The following is a 23,594-nucleotide window of genomic DNA, read 5'->3' as shown; positions in this document are numbered from 1 at the left end:
TCGGCCAACCTCGGGTTTATTTTCATTTTAATGTAGCTATACTAACCTAACTAACCGTCCATAGTGTTTTAAAGTGTTTTAATGTAGCTAACCTAACCGACCACTCTTAATATTTTAATTCATTTTTCCCGCGCAAATATAAAACAAATCCCGAAGTTGGCAGAAGGTGAATTATTCGGGCGTGTTCGGGCAGGGTCCAAACTTTATGTGCATCTTAGGTCTCCCGAATGAGTCAGGCGAGCGCCTCGGGCTTGACAAAATTTTAGCTATACCAACTAATAACTATTGTAAAATATTGAGTCCCAAAAATAAAATGTATTTTTTTTTAAGTTGTTACTATTTATTCCTGTGACAATTAAGAACTATAACATTTATTTCAGAATATTTTTTACCATCATATAGTTTTATTTGGCACACCGATACGCTTGATATATCCCCCGGGTGTTCACGTAAAGATTCTAAATTAATTTATTGCCACCACACGCAGACGACTTCAGCACCAACCTGCCTAAAGAAATTTAACTTCAATTTAAATTCAAAAATCGTCTTCGGGCAGATAGCAACATCGTAAATGTTGTAAAAAAAACACACTTAATGGGATTATTTTGAAGAATGCTTTCAAGAACATCAAATAAGTTAACTTTCTGGAAGAAAATAACAGGCTAATTTCACAGTAGCAATTGATAGTTATAAGTCTTCAGCTGCCACAAGTACTTATTATTTTTTGACCTTGGTGTCACAGAAAGTACACATTTCTTGCATATATTCAATTAATTATTCCCTGATTAATGCAATCATTAATATTTAGAAATTTAGTTTGCGAAGAAAATTATTTAAATAAATCCACTTGTAAATGATGTTAATATTTATATTTTGTTTTCCAGTGCCACTTCGACAGTCATCAGTTTGAATTAAATCGTTCTGATGGAAACCGTAAACTGTGTCGAGATGCTGTGCCATTAATTTTCCCTACTCACAGGATCTGTGGACAGAATGCTTTTTTTGTCCAGGTAATTATGAAATTTTCTAATTTTGGAATAAACTTGTCAGCATTTTGTAAGGTAATCACTTATAAGAATATTTTTATGATGAGGAATTGTCAGTGAGTATGATTAATAAAACTAGTGAGAGATAATATTCTGCAGTGCTGTAGGCTCGGATTAAATCTGCTATTAAGCATGTTATGTTCATGAAGTACATTCAATTTTTATTGAAATATATCTAGAACAGTAAATTACTAATGTGATTAAAAACTGCAAGACTCAAATTGTTCACATTATGAAATTTTCCAGAAAAAGGACTTTACCAAACATGGTTTTCTTCTTGCATGTTGGCTCAGCATACAAAGAAATAAAACTGTTTTTTGTTGGCATTATCAAACTAGTATAAAAACTTCAAAATAGTTTCACATAATTCAGAATACATGAACAATACTAGGAAATGCCATGGTGAATTGTCTGCATTTGTAAGGAGGAATAAAGATGTAAAGTACTTATTCAGAGGTCTTAAAGTAACTGAGCAATCAGCAACATTGTAGAATAAATGTTTTAAACAGGACACACCCTTGCCATTGATAATTATTACTGTTTATTTTACATGGCTATCAATGGTATGGATAATTCTTTGTTTGAAAAATAAGTAAATTATTTTGTAATTATATACTGTATGGTTGTACTATTTACATATATTTTTTGGGGGTGAAAAGGGGTGTTGTGTTCTGACAAGTCCATTTACAGTTGTTCGTACTTGTAAGCATGACATTAATGTTTGTAGGTTACAGCTAACATTCCTTTTCTTATTTATTTATTTTTAATTAAAAATACAATACAAAATACAACACTTCTTATCAGATATAGATTCTTAACTAGAGTATTTATGAGATGTAACAGCGAATCTGTTTTTTATTTATTAATTTATTTACAGAAACCAGTTGGGGCAGATTCAGCTAGCCTTGCGGTTAGTACTGAACCTTCGTGCATTGGTGCCTCTTCTGAGAAGGTTGAAGTACACAACGATGATGTTACAGCAAAAACTGTAAACCAAGCATCTATTGCATCCCATGTAAGTAGCCCATTTTAAATAATAATTTTCAGATTAAATCAAATAATTAATAAAATCATTTTAACCTACACTTATTTTATAGAATTCTTAATGTATTTGTATGGTGTTATGTTGCCCATCTGTAAAACATATAATTTTACAGTGCATTGTGTGTTTTCGAAAATGTTCATTTATTTATATTAGGTTCTAACCAGTATGGTTTATTTGTAATTATAGTTGTGGCAACACTCTTCAAGGTCAAGTAAACTTTACTATTTTGCATAACCAAATTTATTACTGCAGTGTCTAAAAATGTTCATCTCTTGTACAGTAGTTAAGTTTTTCCCTTTTTTTGGTACTTATTTGGTAGGTAGGTACTTACCCTGTTATGCAAACAAGTAATGTGAGCGTACTGTCATTCCATATACATATTAAAAGTATTTGTGCACATATTATTTTATAAAACTAACAAATGGACCAAATAGTGTTTGTATGTATGTATATAAGATAAAAACATCCAACTTTTGTGTTTCTTTTAAACAGCGCACCAATGATATAGCATTATGTATTCTTTTTATTTTTAGTAATTATTTTAATAGACAATGTTTTTTGTACCAATGTGGGTTTGTGATGTTCCTGACCCAATTTTTGTGCAATATTATGGGTGCGGCATTAAATAAACCTTTCTCTCTATTCCAAAATACCTAATCACATTGATTGAACGTAGTTCGACAACAGTGTACCAGTATTTGACTCAACACCAAAAAGCACTATAATAGTTGTATTAAATTGGTATGGGGACACTTAGTTTACATAGAAAACTTGAAAACATTAAGTTAGTGACTATTTTGGTCTGCATTATTAAAAATAAATTTTCATTTCTCTAAAAACTTAATATTAGAGACAGTATCATAAATATAATTCGCTGCCATTTTTCCATTTCTTTTATAATGAGAGGTCAGAAAATATGGCATCTTGCCTGCAAGTCATACCAACAACTGAATTACGTGAAAGTGCAGATTTAATGACATGTCACTCATTTGTCTGGATGAATAGAATTTCTGTGTTACAAAAGTTCTGATAGTGTTTAAAGTCATGTCCGCTAAGGTTGGTTTGTAAAAAGAGATTTTCCTATAAATGTCATATGATTTACCTTGATTGGCACACAAATAAGGATATTTGACACATCGAAGTATGTAAATGTTAAGAAGTAGAAATATACAAAAAGATGACAATAGATTATAAGCAGGGATTTCACAGTTACCTAATTTTTGGAAGGTTAATTGTTTCTGCACATTTCTTTACATTCAGTTGTAATAGCAAATCTATGTTTTACAGGAACCAGTTGGGGCATCTTCTGCTAGCCTTGCAGCCAGTTGTAAACCCTCGTGCAGTGGTGCTTCAAATGGAAACCAAGCCTCTACCGAGTCCCATGTAAGTATATTACCACCTATGGTATGTTTATTTCATTCCATTACATTTTTACAAGTATTGAGAATAAAATGGAAGTTAAAAAAAAAAAAAATGAAGGGGAAAAAAGATAATACTGAAGCAATTTTTGATAGTTAAGATATTACATGTATATTTAAATTGTAGGTATCAGGTCATGTAAAAGATATTTTTTATAAATTATATAGGTCATCTGGTGATAAGCTACAGGTTCTGAACTATGTTTACTTATTTATATAGGTATAGTATTTAACTGCTACAGTTTTCTGTTAACTATATTGCATTAATTTTTTTTTTATTCTGTCATATAGCAACTCATAAAAGTTGGTAGAATGTATCGTAAAATTATATGTAGTGGAACCTCTTTTACACAATTGACATTTCATATTCATATTTTTATTTGAAGTAACTTTCACTGTATAAAGGTAATATAATTGTATAAATTACTTGTTTTACCTACAACATGGGGGAATAATATTTCCAAGCAAATGTCAGGCAATTGGTCAGTATTTCAGTTGTTCAGTCCATTTCAGTTTTTTGTTTTATGATGTTCTTCGTCAGAGAAAAGTCATAGCTCCATTGCAGTGCCCTAATTCTTTCCTAGGTTATTAAGGGGAAAACCCGTAGTCCTTGTAATCCGAACGTAAACATCTAAAAACTAACAGCTTAAATGAAATCATATTTTTTTTTGTAATATGAGAAATTAAAAATTTTTGTGTACTGTCAATATTGTGTACAAAAATCTACAAAGTTCATTTTTATAGGTTATAGTGAGCTCCAATGTAACTGCTATTATGTAATTTTATTGGTTGCAGGATGTATCTCCAAAAGGATTTATTTCTTTGGAAGAACATGAAAAAATAATGGCTGATATGAAAACAAAACTTCAGAGAAAGATATACTGCCTCCAAAAAGCTAGACTCAGGGAAGAGACAAGATATCATAACCTTGTGGCAAGTTTGAATGATCTTTTCACAGCAGACCAGATTCAGCACTTGTCTCAAAAGAAAATTGGCAAGTGGTCAAAAGAAAGTGTAAGAAAAGGACTTCAAATCAGATATGCTTGTGGTGTGAAAGGCTACAAACAGTTAATAAAGCAAGGGTTTCCTTTACCATCATACCAGTCACTCTGTAGGAGAGTTCAAAAAATTTCTCTCGATCCTGGTGTATCTGAAATGACAGTACAACTAATGGCAGCCAAAGGGAGAACAATGAACAGGAAAGAAAAATTTGTGGTGTTGTCTGTTGATGAGATGGAGATAAGAAGTAAATTGGAATTTGACATTGGAAGGAAGAGGGTGGTGGGTTATACGACTCTAGGACATGAAGGAAATAGAGCATCAAAACTTTTGTTGCTGGTGGCAAGAGGACTGACAACGAAGTGGAAGCAGCCAATTGGGTGGCATCTTACTGATGGAAGTACAGTGACTGGTCCTGAGTTGCAGGCGTTTATCCTTGAAGGTGTCCAACAGATGGAAGAGGCAGACTACCATGTTATAGGCTGTGTTTCAGATATGGGTTCTGAAAATATGTCCATGTGGAAATCCATGGGCATCACAGTAGGCCGCTGGTCCTTGGACAAAATGTCAATTTCGCATCCATGCAGGCCAGATGAAGATTTTTACATTTTTGCAGATGTGTGTCATGTTTTAAAAAATATACGAAGTGGATTTTTGACTCACGATATACACTTACCAGATCACACTGTCAAAAAATACAATTTACCTACCAGTACTGTTTCTTATTCGTGGATTTTAAAGTATCTCGATGATGAATCTACTAAAGATACAACTATAAAATTGGCTCCTCATTTAATAAATAGTTCTGTCACTGCTCCCACTAGTTTTGAAAAAATGAAAGTTTCTTATGCAGCGAAACTCATGTCGCACAATACTGCAAATGCTCTGAGAACAGCAGTGCATCATAATGTTTTAGCAAAAGATGCTTTGACAACAGCATGGTTTATTGACAGTGTAGCAAAGTGGTTTGGTACTGCAACAGGGCGACATCTGCGTTCATCGATTACAATGAAAAATATACAGGTAAAATGTGAAGAGTTGACTGAATTTGCTGAACTAATGAGAGAGATAAAAACAAGTGATGGTAGATGGAAACCTTTCCAGAAAGGTGCAATTTTGAGTACTTATAATTTAGTATCTCTAGTTTCTAACCTTCTCAATTCTGGCAGTGTTAGTTATGTCTTGACTTCTAGATTTACTCAAGATGCATTGGAAAACATTTTCTCATCAATACGTTACAGAGGAACTGTATTGCCTTCACCTCTTCAAGCTCTTAGAGCTGTGCGTTTACTTTCTGTTGCACTTTTTACGTGTGAATTGAAGAACGTTAACTACGAAGTTGCTGAAGATTCTTCATACATAGATTTTTTGGCATCACCAGTAAAGAAGAAAGAAAAAACAGTTCAAGAAGAGCCACTTAAACTTACTTCAGCTTGTTCCAGACTACATCCTTTGGAAGAAGATGCTTTGCACCACTATACTGGTAGAGTTGTTGCAAAAATATGGAACAACATCTGCATTTCTTGCAGAAATATTTGCCACAGTTCACCCAATGACATCTTAACAATTGATGTAGTCTGCACGAAATTGAAAGATTTTGGTGGATTGAAACATGCATCGGAAATTGCCTTAACTGCTGCAAGACTTCTTGAACGTTTCTGTTGTACAAATATGGATACTATGTTCCAGAATAATGATTACATTGTTGAAAGGCTCTGTTCAAAAGTAATTTCTTCTGTTGAATGTATCCTTCCCAAGTGTGCATGTAACTTGGTTCCAAAATTTTCGAAAGCTTTCATCAATTCTAGATTGCAGTTTCGGCTGTCAGATTTAAATGCTGCATACAGAAGTCAAATGAGGAAACGCAAACTCTATAGCACCAAATCTGGAAACGATGTTGCGGTGAAGAAATTTAAGTAATTTGTTACAGAATTTGCAATTTTTAAGTTTTCTATGTGCACTTTCCTGTTGAAACATTGATCTACATTTTAACAGGAAGAGTATGAATGCCAAAAATGCTAATAATGGATAAACAGTAATCCATACCACATACATTTTTTAGGGGTTGTCAGGTTATTTTTCTATAACAAAAACTATTATATAAACATTTACATATTATGAACAAGTTATAACAGTTCTGATTTTGATGGAAGAAATTGTGTTTTTGTATATATACTTATGTTATATGTGTGTTTATATTGAGTATGTGTCTCATGCCCTTTTTGAGAAGCTTGTATTTTGTGTATATACAATATTGTGTATGTGTGTAATGCAATTTTGAAAAGCCTGTAATTAATTTCACAAGTTATTTTCTGACAATTATCATTCTTCAGTTGCTGTATTGTGAAACAACAGTTTTCAGTGATGAACTCATAAAGTGTATAATAACAGTGTTTTGTCTTTGTTACTGGTAACTTTTTTCTGAAATGTAAATTTAAAGCCCAAAAATGTGAGTCGCTTGGCAATGTATTAATTTTAAATTTTTATGAAAATTTTGATATAATTTTTGACAATTCTAAATTGTGGACACCTACTTATTTCACTGCACGTAAGAAATAATACTTTTCAGTTAATACAGTATGTTTAGCCAGTGAATTTTATAAAATTAATTATATTTGTATTTTCTGAAGTAACATTGAAACATTTAATGACAATACATTTTACAGTAAAGTTATCAAACATATGTGTACAAACCTGATGCTAATAATCAATAACAGACCTTGGTGTCATGTAATTGTTAATTTTTAAATATGTACATGATCTGTTTTAGAGGATAGAGTTGTATGCAGACTATTTTCAGTAATTAAGAATTTATATTATTCCAGTTTACTGTATTCAGTGATGTGAGCTATTGTGTACAATGTTACTGTTTCCCGATGCTTGTTAGTGTGGTATTGTCCAGCAAATGTCACTATGCATATAACAATGCTTTGTTTAATTTTAGTCGTAGTTTTCATATATTACTTAGCTATTTATTTTATTGGATAGTATTTTGTGTATCTGAAGAAAGAGTAATTTGTTTATTTAAGAAACGTTAACTCTATCGAAGGAAAAATAAAAAGGAAATTATAGCAGCAACTTCAGTGAATAATTAAAATGAAAAGACATATTCTCAGACATGACAGCCTTGTAAAAATTATTAAAGTATTGAAGAAAGTACTGAAGGAAGATTAGAATATATATGTCACAAATAATGAAATGTTTTCAAAAGTACATATACAGAACTGAAGTAAATATTAATGATATATGGAGACCTGCTACCAACCAACCAATAGTTTGATGACATGATGATGGTGATGATGAACTGTATTAATTAATGTGTTTGCTTATACGCTGTCAATGTTGTCATAATGTTCAAATTAACTATAGCTTTGTTATTGTTAAATTCATTTAGATTAAACTTAAAGTTATTATTAATATTTTTAGGTTCAGTTATATACTGGTAGTTTTGCATTAGTCTTTGTTATAAAGTAAGTACATATGTGCTCATGATGTTTCAAAAATATTCCAAAATTGACTAATGGCCATGGGTTTACGCAAACTTGGATTCTAAACAATCTCAATCAAAATGTAAACAAATTTGAACTTTACATAAAATAAAAGTGTTGAAATGTTTTCCTGCCAAAATTATTATTAACTTTAAAGGGCTAACTTAACCATACATATTTTCCTAGCAAATTATGTCTTTGTTTAACAGATGGAGCACTGAAGTTGTGAATTTACCAACATTTCAGCATGGATAGTTGTAGAGAAGTGTTATGAACATTTTTGGCTCTACATTCCATAAAACATCACATGACTCATTTTTTAAATAATGACACACATAAAATAAACATTCAAAGGCTGCTGGGCTACTAATTGCTAAAAAGATGGGTTAAACTTACCAAAATGTGTGTTGTGCATCCGCGTGAAAATGTGTCGTCCCTTTGTGTTGCTATTCGCAAGAGCTAATCTGCGAATACTTGTAACCGTCTGTCTCGTATGTTATGTTATATAAAATAATCATTAATGGTTACCTCTATGATGAAAATAATATAGATTAATTAAAATGCTAGAAGTCATTTTTATACGTAGACTACATTTCTGCAACTTCATTCAGTGACCATTATAGGGATAAGAAATTGTCTATTTATTGTTATGCCAATTTTGTTTCAAATAACAAGTCATTTCTGCTGTTTTGCATTTCTAAAAGAAATAATTGTTTCAATTTACAATTTCTCATGACAATAACAAAAAATAGCCAACTGAACTTTTCTCACTGTTATTAACTGTAAGTGGCATTTTCTTCGGCTGTTAATATTTCAGAGGAAGTTTGAAAGTAAGGACAAGATTTAATTATTTTATGTTGATTACATTAGATAGCCTAATTTTTTTTGGTCAGAAATGGTACAGTTTTAAATTTTTTTAATACATTTTATTTTACCCACACATTTTTCTTTATCAAGATTCATGTTGATGTAAGGAGAACATTCTTTAAATATTTACCTAAACTAGTACTTAAAAAATATTATGTTTGAACTTAATTAATTTCATGATTTGACATCAATTTCAGCATTATCAATTTGCATTTTGGTGCTTTTTGCTATATAAAAATTGTTATGTTATTTTTATTTTTCTGTTGGTTATATTTTATTTATGTGTTACACCAATGCACAATGAATCCTGGCTCTATATATAGATGACTAGTAGTATTTGCTATGACAAGTATTTTCGGAATATACTTTTCAAATCCTGGACAAAAAAGAATTCTATTGAAATCCAAGCAAGTTTTTTAATATAACTGCAAAAAGGTTGGTATTCGTAATCAATGTTGAGCGGAGGATGCTAGCTGTAAATTGCTTGGTCTGACACTTGAAGTCATTCTTAAAGATTTTGCTTGTCGTTTGTGGGTACATTGCATATTTGAGCGCTAAAGGGTACTAAAAGTTTTGGCCTGCAGATAACATGCAGCCATTAACTTATTCGTAAAATTACTGAAAAATTTAAGCACATTTGAAATCACTTCAATAATTTTTTAAAGCCATTCATTACTTTACCTAACAAATATAACTTTGGACGAAGAAAAGCTGGCACTAAAACCTACAGAATATAAAAATTAGTCTACATTTTGTCAGCCCAATTGAACAGCTATTTGGAAACTACACATTACATGAAACAGGTAAGCAAATTTGTTCTGTTTAAAGGTTCAAGGCCACAACTGATTGAGGGTTGATTGGCTGAGGGAGAGAGTACTTAAACCATCCAAATAAGCCAATACCCCAAGTTTAACTTTTTGTAGTAATTGTTGCTGAGAGAATATATAATTAGAACTCTTGTGTTCTTCCATCACATGTAAACTTTGCATCATAAACTAAAACAGCCAGACTGTGATACTAGATAAGAATTTGCATCACTTTTATTATTAAAGTTACACAAGTAGTACATTTATATTCAATTAGCAATTCATTTAAACCAAGATGTTCAAAGGCTCTAAATATGAAATTGTGAAATTATTTCTTACAATTCTGCTGCTAACCTAGCCTACCTTATTATATGCTGCAAGAGCTGTCAAAGTTACTGATAAGATATATGCAAGGTAAGTATTAATAAGTAGGCCCTTAAAATTTAGCATCTACAGTGTATAGCCAACAAAAGTTTTCATAAGTTGTCCAGACCAGCTTGGTTTTATTTAATGTTATTTCTACACGAATATCATGTTTTGAATTGAATGCAATCTCAGTCATAGGCCTAAGCTTTTGTGTACTAGAATGGGTTCATTTTAGGTTCGCTTTGTTTACAGCGAGGAGGAAATTTTGTAATATATTAACTATCAGTAATGACATGAGTTAATTTACATGGAAGTAAACTGGCCAAATAATGCTCATGCTTACATCAAAATGTATGTTAGAACAGCCTCCATGGGGACACAGAATGGTAACCGCACTACAAAATAGTGTACATGCTTTCAAGAAAATTGCAACTTATCTGTATCAAAGTATTAATGTGTGAGCAGTGAATACCTATGCTCCTGTATGAAAAATTAACATAATCTGTATTTAATTTGGCTTGTTTAATGCAATATCAAAACAGCCTATGCATTTACAAGCAAGAACTAATAATTTGGTTTATTACTATATCACTACATCAGGGCCTTTATAAGTAATTTACATATTTGTATAAGTGTATCAATGATTTCAACAAGCCATCGAAGGTAACATACTGTCAGGATGTGTTAAAGTAGTCATATTCATTGCCAGAGGTTGAGGTTATGTTACCAGTAGCACCGGTATTTGTCTTACCACTTTTAAAAGTCATTACAAAACCTTCACCCTTTTAAAAAGAACACACTTTTTTTGCTAGCTCATAGTGCGTTCTACAATAGTTTCACTTCAGTGACAATGCTAGTTGGTTGTTGATAATATTGTAGGTTATGAGAAAAAAAATGTAATCGACAAGGACTTTAACTGAATAATTTGTAATTGCCAATCATTACAGCCGCAATAATACCAAAGTATAGATAATGGAGGCACAAAAGTGCATTTATGTTGATTTATTTAAGTGTAGCAATGACGCCACGAATACAGGAAATTCAAATATCGCGCCACTAACCTAAAACTTGTATTATCTTATTATACAAAATCGTACATTTATATTAAACTAATTCCATATGCACGTCAAACTAAAGATACCTTTGAAGACGCCTGAACAAAGATGTTTATCATTTAAGGCTTTTCAACTATAATTATTTGAATCTAAAGTTTGGCTATATTCCATTAAAATGTACACAATCCTGTGACGTCATACCTACAAAATGGAGTGGTGAGAGTACTCATTCTATATAGGTTACTCTATGTCTCACGTTTTTTCGATGTCTTTCCCCATATTATCCTACTACAATATTTGAGTATATTACTGCTCCATTCTGCTATAATGCTACATACCAAAGACTACATACACTGTGTTATCTATTTGTGGGCGTGTATATGCTTCCCATCTTTATGTTTCATTTATGTTTAGAAAGTGCACGGTGATAAGTGAATCATTTATCGTTTAATGTTATATATAATTTCTGTGTTAAGTTTATGAATATACAGGTGTGTTGTTAGTATTGTTTGTATAATTGTATAATTTTCTTCGTATTGCTACTGTAAGAATTAAGACGTGGAATGATTTTAATCTAGTCCATAACAAAGTTTGACTAAAGAATTTTTCAAATGAGAATAATACTCTGGACCCTAAATGAAATACTTGTGTTTATTGCACTTTTAGTAGTTGTCATTTAAGAAAAGTGGGTTCGGTTATTAGTTGAATACTTTGTTGATTGCATTGTTTTTTTTTACTCAGTGACGAGCAATGAGGCCTGTGTCAACGTCGGAAAACAGGGGCTCGGATCTGCTCCACCAGGAGGAGAATGACCAGGTGTTCCGTCTTGTGGGGAACAGATGTCAGGTGTGTTATTTAGCTGCCTGGCATGCTGAGCTCTGGGTCTTTGTGTGTAATGCACCATTTACAAACATCCCAAGATTTATTAAAAATAGGCTTTGGTAACTTTCAGAAGAGCCACTTTTATAGGCAGAAATTTATGAGATTATCTTTAATTTATGTTTTCCAATTCTTCCTCAAAAGAAGGCATTGTGACAAGTCAAGTAGTTCATCAGTAGTTTACTATTTAAGCGAGTTTTATGGTTAGGCTTATTTTTGACAAATCTGTGATATTGATTATGGTTGGTTGGGTTTGGTTAGTTATATTTAAAATAGTTTAAAATATTTTTAATGACCTTTGGTTTGGTTATGATCATTAAAAATACTTTTTAAGGAATGTGGATAATCGGTTAAGTATGGTGAGCTACGTTAAAAATACTGTAAAATCATTCCAATGGTTTGTTAGGAATCACTAACTTAAAATTTGCCTGATTATTATTACCAATCACTTATTATTTTGTAGTATATATAATTTAGCTAATCTAATCCAACCAACCATTCTCATTATCTTAAAGAATTTTATAATAGCACCTAATTAAACAAACCAATGTTTATATAATTTCACAGTATTTCTAATGTAGCTAATATGGCAAATTATAAAGTATTATTAATGTAGTTAAGCTTATCTAACCATTAAATTGACCATTCTCATATGATCACTTTTTGTAATGTAATCTAACCCAACCACTTGTTAATGATAAACCACTGGTAAACTTCTTGAAGTATCGCAAATGACTTCTAGGGAATGATTCAAAAACATGTTACAAAAAAAACTCTTTGGAATTTAAAATGATTTTTTTTTTTTTTTCAAAAAAGTTACTTTTCTTCAGATAACTATCCAGACTTTAAGATGCATTGCGGTTTCTTGTGGGGATTTTGTTAAATTTTTTCAGTTATTTTTTAAAATAAAAAATATATATATTTACACCAGATATATTTATATATATTTATATATATATATACCAGAGCATGACATTTTCCCTTTAATTTAATATATCACTAGGAATTTCCAAGATTGTTAGGTATGAGAATTTTTGATACACATTGTAAATGGATTAGGCACGTCTTAAAAAGTCTCAGAGGTTTGTCACCATTGCAAAACCTGTATGCCAGTTTGCTGCCTAGCGTTAAAGAAACAAAGAACTATGTGATAGGAATGTCAAGGTTTTCCTTAGCTCCTGCACCCTTAGAGCTAGTACGTCCAACCTAGCAGCCACCTTACGTTATCATTTGCCAAGGATAATCATCAAAATTTTGTTTTAATGACTTTGAGTTGATTGACATCTTGCAGACTAGTAATTCCATTTACAAGAAAACAATTACAATAAACCTTAAACGACACATGGTGTGCAGAGCTTCAGAAAAAAAAACCACGGAATTTTAAAACTGTTCAAGATTTGAAGAGTGGGGTCTGTTCACAAAAATCATTCAAGAATATGCTGAGGATGGATGAGTTATTTTGTTAAACTGTATTTGCAGGAGAATAAAAATAGCTACAACATGTGTTCACAAAGTAAATTTTAGTCATGAAACAACCATGCAGATTCTTGAAGGCACTTAAGTAAAGGGACTTGCATTTATACCTTTATCTTCATTTCTTGGCCGTATAATGTTATGGTTACCACTTATGATCTTATAGTTGGCCTATGAATGATGATTCTACAGGCTTGTGCATAGAGGTGACACCGTGCTAGAAGCACCAGCGGACATTGCATTTATCATTCCATCTGACTAACTTGAATATACTACTGACTGAGGGTGACCCTTGATAGGTTTACGTACATTTATGTTATGCGTGGGCGTCTATCAGACGAGTGTTCCGTTGTCTTTTTGAGAGACGTGTGCTGCGTTGTTGCAGGCGCTGGCCACCACAGTGGCGCAGCTGTTCCTAACGGACGCTCCCGACCACTCGGCGTGGCGTCGGAGGGATACCGGCGTACTGTGTCTGGTGAAGGACAACCAGCGGCGCTCGTACTTCTTCCGGCTGTTCTGCCTGACGCGCCGGCAGCTCTTGTGGGAGCACGAAGTGTACAACAGCATGGACTACAAGTCCCCCCGTCCCTTCCTCCACACCTTCGAGGCGGAGGTTGGTGTGTCGTGCTGCTCATCTCCATTCTCATCTCGTCTTCTCATCCTTACTAATTCCTCTACTTCTTCGTATCCCTCATGACTCCTTCCCAATTCTTTCCTCCTCTGTACCGTCTTATTTTTTTTTGTCCATTTCTCTAGTTTAATCCCTGCTTCATTGTCTTAAAGGATGTTGTTTGCTCTCGTTATTGAAAATTTTAAAATAATGTTAGCTTAAGCTAAAGAGTTGTTAAGAATGTAAGAAATTTTGTGTAGTTAGTCAATATAGATATAGCATGGTACAGACAATTTGGTATTCCATGGCTTTATATAAAAATATCACAAATTAAATCTATTTTTTAATTTTAATGATTTAATAACCTATTAAATACCAGGTACTTAATATGAATAATACTTTATAATACTAAAAAATTTATGATCATGGGTACAGTGTACATAACTGACTGGACTACTCACTGTTTGGTTCAGAAAATTTTTTATAGAGAGTGAAAATTCATCATTTAAAATGTTTATTTTAGTTGAGTTTTTGTGATACAAGTTTGCTTGAAGTATAGGTACTTACTTAAAAATACTCTTGTCATTTAAAAAAAATAAACTGTAGCAAGCCAGCCCAAGGTCCAGGTCTCTTAGATTGTTTTGTTGTGTGTTGCGGCTGAAGGAGTGCATCGTTGCCTTCAATTTTGCTGATGAAAAAGAAGCTGCCAAGTTGAGGGACGTGCTACTTCAGAAGCTGGAGGCAAAGAAACGCAGATCAGGTACGTAGCGGGTGGTCGAAACTTTGCCTCGTAAAGATTCTTTCATTAAGCAAACTGGTTGTTCACTCGAGTAACATTTTTGAGGTTCTTTCTCTAAATTCTCTACTTAAATGTCTGCTTAAGCAAAACGCTTCTGGTTGATCAGTATCTCAAATCATAATTTTGACTCATGTGTCCCAGAAAAATTCTTGATTATGGTATAAAACTGCTAATTTTTTATAGATGCTATTACTCATCCATCTCTCTCCTAACCAGATGGTGGGACAGGCCAGTTAGAAGAGCAAGGACAAAGAGTCTAAAAAAAATCCTACTGAAAAAATGTTTACTTATAATGCTTTGTTAATTTTTTCTACTAAGAAAGAATTTAACCTACCTTGAATATGTGGTGTATCTTACACTGTAGTAAGAACTCAAACTTGCTTGCTTCATTTAGTCAGACGAAGAATATTTGTTTTACTTTGGTGGAGTGCTTTCAAATGGGAATATTGTGTTACAATGACTTTTATGTTTATATTGTTTTTGAGAATTAATTAATATAAAAGTAGTGTTTAAACATGACAGGCATCGGCTGAGAAATTGATAGGTATCTTCGAAGAAAATAAAGGTAGTATATTTCTAACTTGTACAGGTTTAGTAAGAATACGACCAACAAACCTGCTTGAGGTTTCATCACGATAAAATAGGTTAGAAAAATATAAACGTACAATTTATAGACTGGTGTATATATTTCAAGTTTGATCTTAATTTTGTTATTGCAAGTAAAAAAAAAAGCATCTGAATTTCATTAAACAAATTTCTACAATCGTCATAAAATAGTTAGTGTTGCAAAATAATTCCATTGATTTATTTAAAGGTACATAACAATAATTCGGGAAAATGAATGGGAAATAAGTTTTCTGCCTGCAATTATTTCAATGTAATCCTTTGAGAAAGCAGTGGTTGCAGAAATTTGTTCTACTAAACATTGTCCTGATGCTCATTGTTCCATTTTTGCACTCTTTTCCTAAAATTTTTATAAAAAAAAAGTTGTTCAGCTCCAGCTTCGAAGGTGTATTGCAGCTGCTGTCAAAGTATGTCTGTTGTATTCTGATTCATCCTTGATGTAAAATTGGTAAATTACTTGTCGCTGAATGCGAGAAGTGACTTTTTTTTTTCCTGTAATGCCTCGTTTGTAGGTTTTCCTTTTGGTTGTGTAGTGTGTTTGTTTGTGTGTGCTGATGTGCCGGGGTGGATCGGCAGAGCGCAGGTCACGGGCCTCGCTGCAGCCACAGCTGTCCTTCAGCCAGGGACAGGCGCCGGTGCAGCCCCCGCACACCCACGAGGCACCGACCGTCGTCAACGGCAGCTTCGCTCCAGCCCCCAGCCCCAAGCAGCAGCACCGTGCCCCAGGTACAGTCCGTTCTGGCTGGCCCCGAGCAGCTTCCGACAGTCATTCCTGGTTGAAAACCAGAAAGGGGGGGATATCAAACCAACTTTTTTTTGACGTGACAACGTCTAATAAATCGATGAACGCCAGGCTGCACGCACGAAAAAGTGTCCCGTAATGCACATTGTCCCATTACGCTGTTTCACGTTACGCTCGTGCCGCATCTATCTCTCTTCTACTCAATTGGAACAACCATCGATTTGTCTTTTTCGAAGCACATTAAACTTGAAACACTCCCATTCGTTTCCTACTTTTCCTATCATTGTCCTATCCTTAACAGAATAACACAGATTGGAAGAAGTTAAAAAAGTTATAATTAAAACAATCTCTTCGTTAAAGTAATAAACATATTTGAATTAATGAGTGCAATTAAAAGTAAATTTATCAATTAAATTGTAGATTTCATTTCACTCCTTCTTTGTATCCATACAAAATAGTTATGATTCAATAAAAATGATTCAATTTTATTCATAAAAGTATGCAATCATTTCATCTATGTTTTGCTATGACGTCGTCACGTTAAACTATCGTCCGTAAACCGACTTTACAGACAACCAATTTTTTTTTTTTAAGATTTTTTTACGTGGTTCATTTCCACGTGGTTGACGCATGGACATCAGCCGTTAAGCCTGGTGAATTGTGACGTGTGGCAGAAATTGTAGAACTGGGTAGTATCCTTTGGTCGGCGCGTGAACCAACCGGACGTGGCCTGGCCTTGTGTCTCAGCGGGGCGCAGCAGCCGGCGGAAGGACCGGGACGCCAAGCGGCGGCTCACCAAGGCCGACATCGGCCTGCCCCAGGACTTCCGGCATGTGTCGCACGTCGGCTGGGACCCCAACAAGGGCTTCGACGTCGACAACGTCGAGGACCCGCAGCTGACCGAGTTCTTCGCCAAGGCAGGTTGCAACTTCGGTCGTGGGTTGTTGTAGTGAACGTCTTACACGGGACTAGTCGGTTGTCTGCATTCAGGGAGCAGTTATCGCACTGTGTCGCGGGTACTCTGCGAGATCGCGGCCCCGAGTGGTCAGTTGACAGCAGAAAGGTGAAGGGCGGCCTTTATCACGCTCATGCGAGCTGATAAGACGTCAGTAGCTGGACTAACCTTCCAACCCTGAAAGATTCTAGTCTCATACTTCATTGATGGTACCGAATCAGCATTCTCTTCCAAGTTGTCCATCACTATCATCTTGTTTCCGTAACCAATCCAGTACCTATCACATCCTGCATAGCATAATATAAGTGTGTAACATGTTTTTTTTTTAAAAGTTTTTTGGTAAAGAAACACTTTTCAAAAAGATAGAAAAAAATAAACAAGGCTCCATTATCAGTTGTATCCTCTATTACTGACATATGTCATGGTTCTTATATCAGGTGCTTGCTTTGAAAAAGTGAACACAGTAATTTAGTTTAACCACATACTTATCATTTTCAATGTTTGAATGGGAATAAATATTCATTGCTGTAAGCAAAAAGGCTTTTTTTGTTTGTTTGGCTGTTAAGTTTATCTGGAAATAATTTTATTAAAGCCACTTATTGCTGACCACCTTAACTAAATTTTTTAAATTACATATAACCTTAATATCAGTTTTTTTATTCATCTTCTCTTCTACTATATATCAGTAAAACAAGGAAAAGAGAAAAAAATCTGTTAACTACAGTATGTAAATAACTTCTCAATTACAGTTTTGTATTATGTATATGTACCATTAATTCTTGCATCTACCGATAAGGGTTGAAATTGTGGGGTGTGTGTCGCAGGCGGGGGTGTCGGACAGCCAGCTGCAAGACCGCGAGACGCGGGAGTTCATATACGACTTCATCAAGCACCACGGGGGCCTGGACGCCGTCAAGGAGGAGGTGAAGGGACCTCCCCCTCCCGTCCCAGTCCGCTCGGCCCCTGCGAGCCACCTGATGCAGACCCGCAGCGCGCCGCCCCCTCCGGCGCGCATGGGGGCCCTGCCCCCGCCCCCCTCCCAGCCCCCCTCGGCGCCCCCGCCCCCGCCGCTCAAGACGCTGCCCCAGCGCCAGCCGCAGCCTCTGCCCTCCCAGCCGCAAGGTGAGTGCCTGGGGAACTGTTGCTGCCTGCACCGGGGATGTCAGGCAGCCGGATACTGACTCGTGATGATTCAGCATCCAGACTCATGTGCTTGTACCTCGTGCTTCTGAGATTATTCATAAAATTTCTTTGGAGCTTTGTTATCTGTTTTGGCTAATGTAATTTTTATTAAATGTTGATATTCACTAGTAAAGTGGCAAATATTTTAAAAAGTACAAAGTACATTTTTAGATTTGAAACATATACTGTTTTTAATATTAATATTTTAATTTGTCTGAGGTAACATTTAGGTCATTAACAAATAAAATTTCAGTTGGCTCATTATAGTAGGAATAAATTAAAACAAAAAATCAGTAAGCCCCCCCATTCAACATGTTTATAGTTTTTTTTTTTTTGTAAAATTTCCTAAACACTTCATCACTGAAAAGTGTGGATTTCTTTTAAAGTTATCAGAATATAAAATGAAAAAAAAAATAGTAGCAATTTTGAAGGTTGATTTAAGCTGTGTTAAGGAAGGTGATGTGGCAGAACCCAGTGTTGTGTTGTGCAGGGATGCCTGCTCCCCCACCACCCCCGCCGCCCCCGCCACCTCCAGCAGAGGCTGCTGCCCCCGTGCCGCCGCCCCCACCGCCCTGCCCGCCTGCGTCTGGAGACCCGCGCTCCGCCCTCTTGGAGTCCATTCGCTCGGGGAAACCTCTCAAGGTACGTTCATCTCAAGAATCAGGTGTGGATCCATGGAGACGTGTGTTTGCTCTATGGTAGTTGCTGTTAAACAAGGAAAGACTGCGTGAACAAAATAAAAGTATAGCTGTGTGAATATTTAACGATGGTGAGTACTTATTCTGAAATAACTCTCCTACGCCCACTAAATTCCATCAGATTCTTCCATTTTTGAATGTAGATCAGAAAATAAAGATATTTCATCCAGTCTTAAAACTTAACAAATTTGAATGTAAGGCAAACTTCAGTACAAATTGTGACTATCATTTACTGCAAAGTTCCTCTCTAACTTCGAACCTTTAATTTGTTTTTGAGTTCCAGTGTTTGTTTCATCATAGATAAATGCACAAAAAAAGCTGTTGCTGTGTCCTATGGTCATATAGAGTGATTGTAACTATTGATGTATGCATCATTGCAACTATCCCATTTACATATTTTAATGACTGGTATAAGAATCCCCTGGTTTATATATATATATATATATATATATATATATATATATATATATATATATATTCTCTTTTCTAGTTACAGATACGTGTGATGAAAGAAATACAAATACTTAAATAGCTTTCTAAAAGTTGATAATATCAATACTTTGTCTTCAGTCAACCACACATTTTTTTTCCCACTACCATTTCGCAATACAGAAGTTAATTGACTTTGATTATTTTATGTGTTAATATGCTGATAATACTAGTTAAATGTTTTTGATTGTTTGTTTGACATTTTTAGTTTTTAAAGGCTGTAAAAGGGGCATTTTTAATTGCTTACGTGAATTTACTTTGGGATGGATGAGATGTTTTTGAAAGACATAAGAATGGTTTAATATTTTTTTCTGTATACCAAGTTAAGTGACATAATTTCAATTACCCTCTTTCATCGCATAATCGTCGCACGCGCGTAATCGTCACACCCATATTTTAGGGCGTCAAAATTTGGAAAAAAAAAACCTCTCGCGTAAACATCGCAGGTTGTTTTTGGTCCCGCTATTAGATGCGGAGCGCTTTGTGTAAGTTTCTTTTCCGTATAAAACAATGTATTTTAAAGTATAAATACAACATTTATTCAGAAATTACAGCGTACTTATTTAAATAACAGAAATATAAAGCTGTGTGATGTGTAAATTTTCGTTTAAAGACTTTTTAAACGTTATAACCTTTATTATTCGTCTCCGTCGCCGCAGTTACCACTTAACAAAAACGTAACCAGCGCTCGTTGCAATCATTACTGTTTGGTTTTGTTGCTTCCTATATAGAGTGCGCACACGTAGTCGAATATTGATATCTCGCTGATTGCATGCAGCGCGCGCACTTAATGGCTCTATGCGGAACCGAGTTAACTATATTTGATATCCCGCTCACTTGTGGTGTATACTACGGTAGTTACGCGTTCTTTCGGCTTCCATTTGGATCACAGATTTTGTTTTTCTATTTAAAGTTTGTTTTTCTATTTAAAGTTGAAGAAAGGTTTTTGTTGCATGTCTTATTAAATTAAATTGTTTGGCATGCTCTTTTATACTTCACTTTGTAAATAAACGTATTTTCTATGAATGGGTTTTGTTTTTATGAATACTTTATCTAACAAAAAAAAATTTTTTTCTGCATAATCGTCGCACCCCTACTTTTCAAACTTAATTTTAGAATGAAATGTGTGACAATTATGCGAGAAAACACGGTATGTTGCTCCTGATCCCGATAATCCAACATCATTCCCGACCGAATCCTTTCCTAAGTAAAAATGCCATTCCCGTACACCTCTACTTTACGCTTTTATGTAAATAAGGTTCTGTGTACATATTAGCAATGCCAGTATAACAAGAATGTGGTAATATCACTATTGTTATAAATAAGGGAGCTTATCTGTTACACTAAGAACCAAGCCATCTGTGTTTCCCAGTGATGATATATTTGTGTGTACACAAGTGATTTTCATTGAGAACAACCTCTTACTGCTTTTGTATCATTTTTCTGTCGCAGCATGTTGAGGTTGACTCAACCAGCAAGAAGCAGGCATCTCTCACCTCGGACTCGCGGAGCGACTTGCTCGATCAGATACGGCAAGGCGTGGAGCTGAAGTCTGTGAGTACCTGCTTGCAGTGCGCTGGTAGACATTAACAACCTGCTCTTGCTGCTCGCACATTTTCCCTCGCTTGCTTCTTGCCCGATCAGAGCTTGCGAAAAGTATCTTTGCATAAATAGCATGAAACCTATCAATACATAATATGCAGTGTGACCTCTTAATTATTAGGATACCAAATACTCCATGAAAGAAGTGTGTATGTGATTGTTGCTTTCCTGACTTCCTGTTGAGGGTGAGGCGGCTGTAGGCTCGGGGAAGTAGATCCAGTACAGTTCACCCGTGGCCTATGAGAGGGAGCGATGGTAGGCGGCCCTACTTCAGGTGCGGGGTTGGTGGGTGGTGCAGGCCAAGGGGGGCTTCTCTGGTGGGTTTTGGCCGTGAGACAGCTCTGATGCGGGCTTCTTACCAAGGGATGGAAGATACAGGGAAGAATAATTGCCTGAGCTGTCAAAAGACAAACATACCCGCAGCAAGTCTCGGGGAAAGTAGGGTGGTAGCAGGTGAGCATCCTGCGGAAATGTGCTTACAGTTCTGATCCAATTTTAATGGCGTAGTTAACCAATACTGTGAATGTTGTTTAGGACTCGAACAACAACGTTAAATCCATCTTTTAACGGACTCGGCTCTTAAGGTAAAAATCTTTGTGAATTTTAAAATTTTACTTGAAGATGAAGTCGAAGATAATATTAGACTTCAATTCGGCTTCTACTTTCCGAAGCTTCGCACGCCCCTAATTCATTAATGACATACCATATTCAAATTTTTTATATGTGGAAGAAAAAAACTATATAGGGATTTCGATTTAAAGTTTGTTTTTCTATTTAAAGTTGAAGAAAGGTTTTTGTTGAATGACTTATTAAATCAAATTGTTTGGCGTGCTCTTTTATACTTCACTTTGTAAATAAACGTACTTTCCATGAATGGGTTTTTGTTTTTATGGATACTTTATCTAACAAAAAAAAAATTTTTTCCCGCATAATATAGGGATCCATTATGTAAAATTGTTGCATTCAGGATGGCATCTTTCCAGTTGCTATGTTCCCCCCTGCTCTTCCCGTGTGCCGGACATGTTGCGGTGTTGCCCGGCAGGTCCAGGCGGCGCCGGCCCCTCAGGCAGCGAGCGTCATCCAGCAGGACGGCCTGGCTGGGGCCCTGGCTCGGGCCCTGGCCGAGCGCTCGCGGGCCATCCACTCCGACACCAGCGACTCCAGCGACGAGGATGAGGACGAGGACGAGTGGGAGGACTAGCGCAAGCTCCTGCAGGTGCTCTCCTAGTCCTTAGTTCTTAGTTCTTGCAACGTCGCGTGTTGGGACGTCAAGTCAGACGCTGGAAGACAGGCCGGTTTGATCACATTGTCTTAATTTAGAATGAAATGTAAAATAAACAAGGGGGAAAAAAAAGACTGTTTTGTTGATCACTTCTCACAGACATTTTTTATGATTTGTAGTATGTAGCAGAATTTGGAGTGATTAAAGTGGGAAAAATCAAAACATTATGATGCAACATAGAGTTGAGAATGCATACCATTTCAATGACTTTTATCGGGTCAAGAGGGGTGGGATAGTCCAACTATGTTATGCCATGCAAGCTTTGGACAATTGATGATGTGTCCCGTAGAGGCATACCAAATACATTTAAGTTACTTGGATGAGTTCTCATAACATGGTTTGTGTGTACAAGAGCAGACATGACTACAGTCAAACCTCTATCTATCGAACTCGCATGTATCGATTGTCCGTGTTTATCGTATACTTTCTACGGTCCCGCCAAAATTGTCATACAACTAAGGTTAAAAAAGTCCGCTTGTACCGATGTTCGAATTATCGTTTTGTCCGCATTGATCGTACAAAATATGTGGTCCCGTCACTATAAATTATAATAGATGATCGTTTAACCATACATATTTTGCAGAAATAACCATTTCTTAGACAGAAACCGTCATAAAAACAGTAACGATTGTAAGTAAAAATCACCTTAAATCTGCAGCCGAGTAATGGAGCACGTAAACATGAAGAAAAGACAAATGAACAACTACGAAGAAATATGGATGATGTACCACAACTACAGTACAAACCCAATTGTTATCTTACGATAATTACCGTAAAAAGAACTACAGATTCTTTGTTGATACCATAATACTACAGAAGCACGATAGCTACCACATTTGCACTATAGTTACCGTAACAACCGAGATGTATATTTACCGTGACGGTAATGTACGTATTTATTTAAGACATATTAAAATTAAAGAACATTACTGAAAAAAAAAGCATGTTAAATTTTTATATGTACGGTTAGCACATTTTGCGAAGAAATAATGCGATCTGTAAGAATGCAGTACTACTACGAAAAGTGAAAAGGGTACTCGTGGATTTTTAGGTTATGGCAGTCGTTTTTTCAGTAATATCGGCCAAAAATTAACAAGCGTATCGGAAGTCGGCAGAAATGCCGATTCAACTAAATATTGGCAAAATCGGCTTCTTCAGTACACCTCTAT

Source organism: Bacillus rossius, chromosome 10, assembly GCF_032445375.1.
Source record: "Bacillus rossius redtenbacheri isolate Brsri chromosome 10, Brsri_v3, whole genome shotgun sequence".
NCBI classification, from domain to species: domain Eukaryota; kingdom Metazoa; phylum Arthropoda; class Insecta; order Phasmatodea; family Bacillidae; genus Bacillus; species Bacillus rossius.
This window is presented reverse-complemented; position numbering follows the sequence as displayed.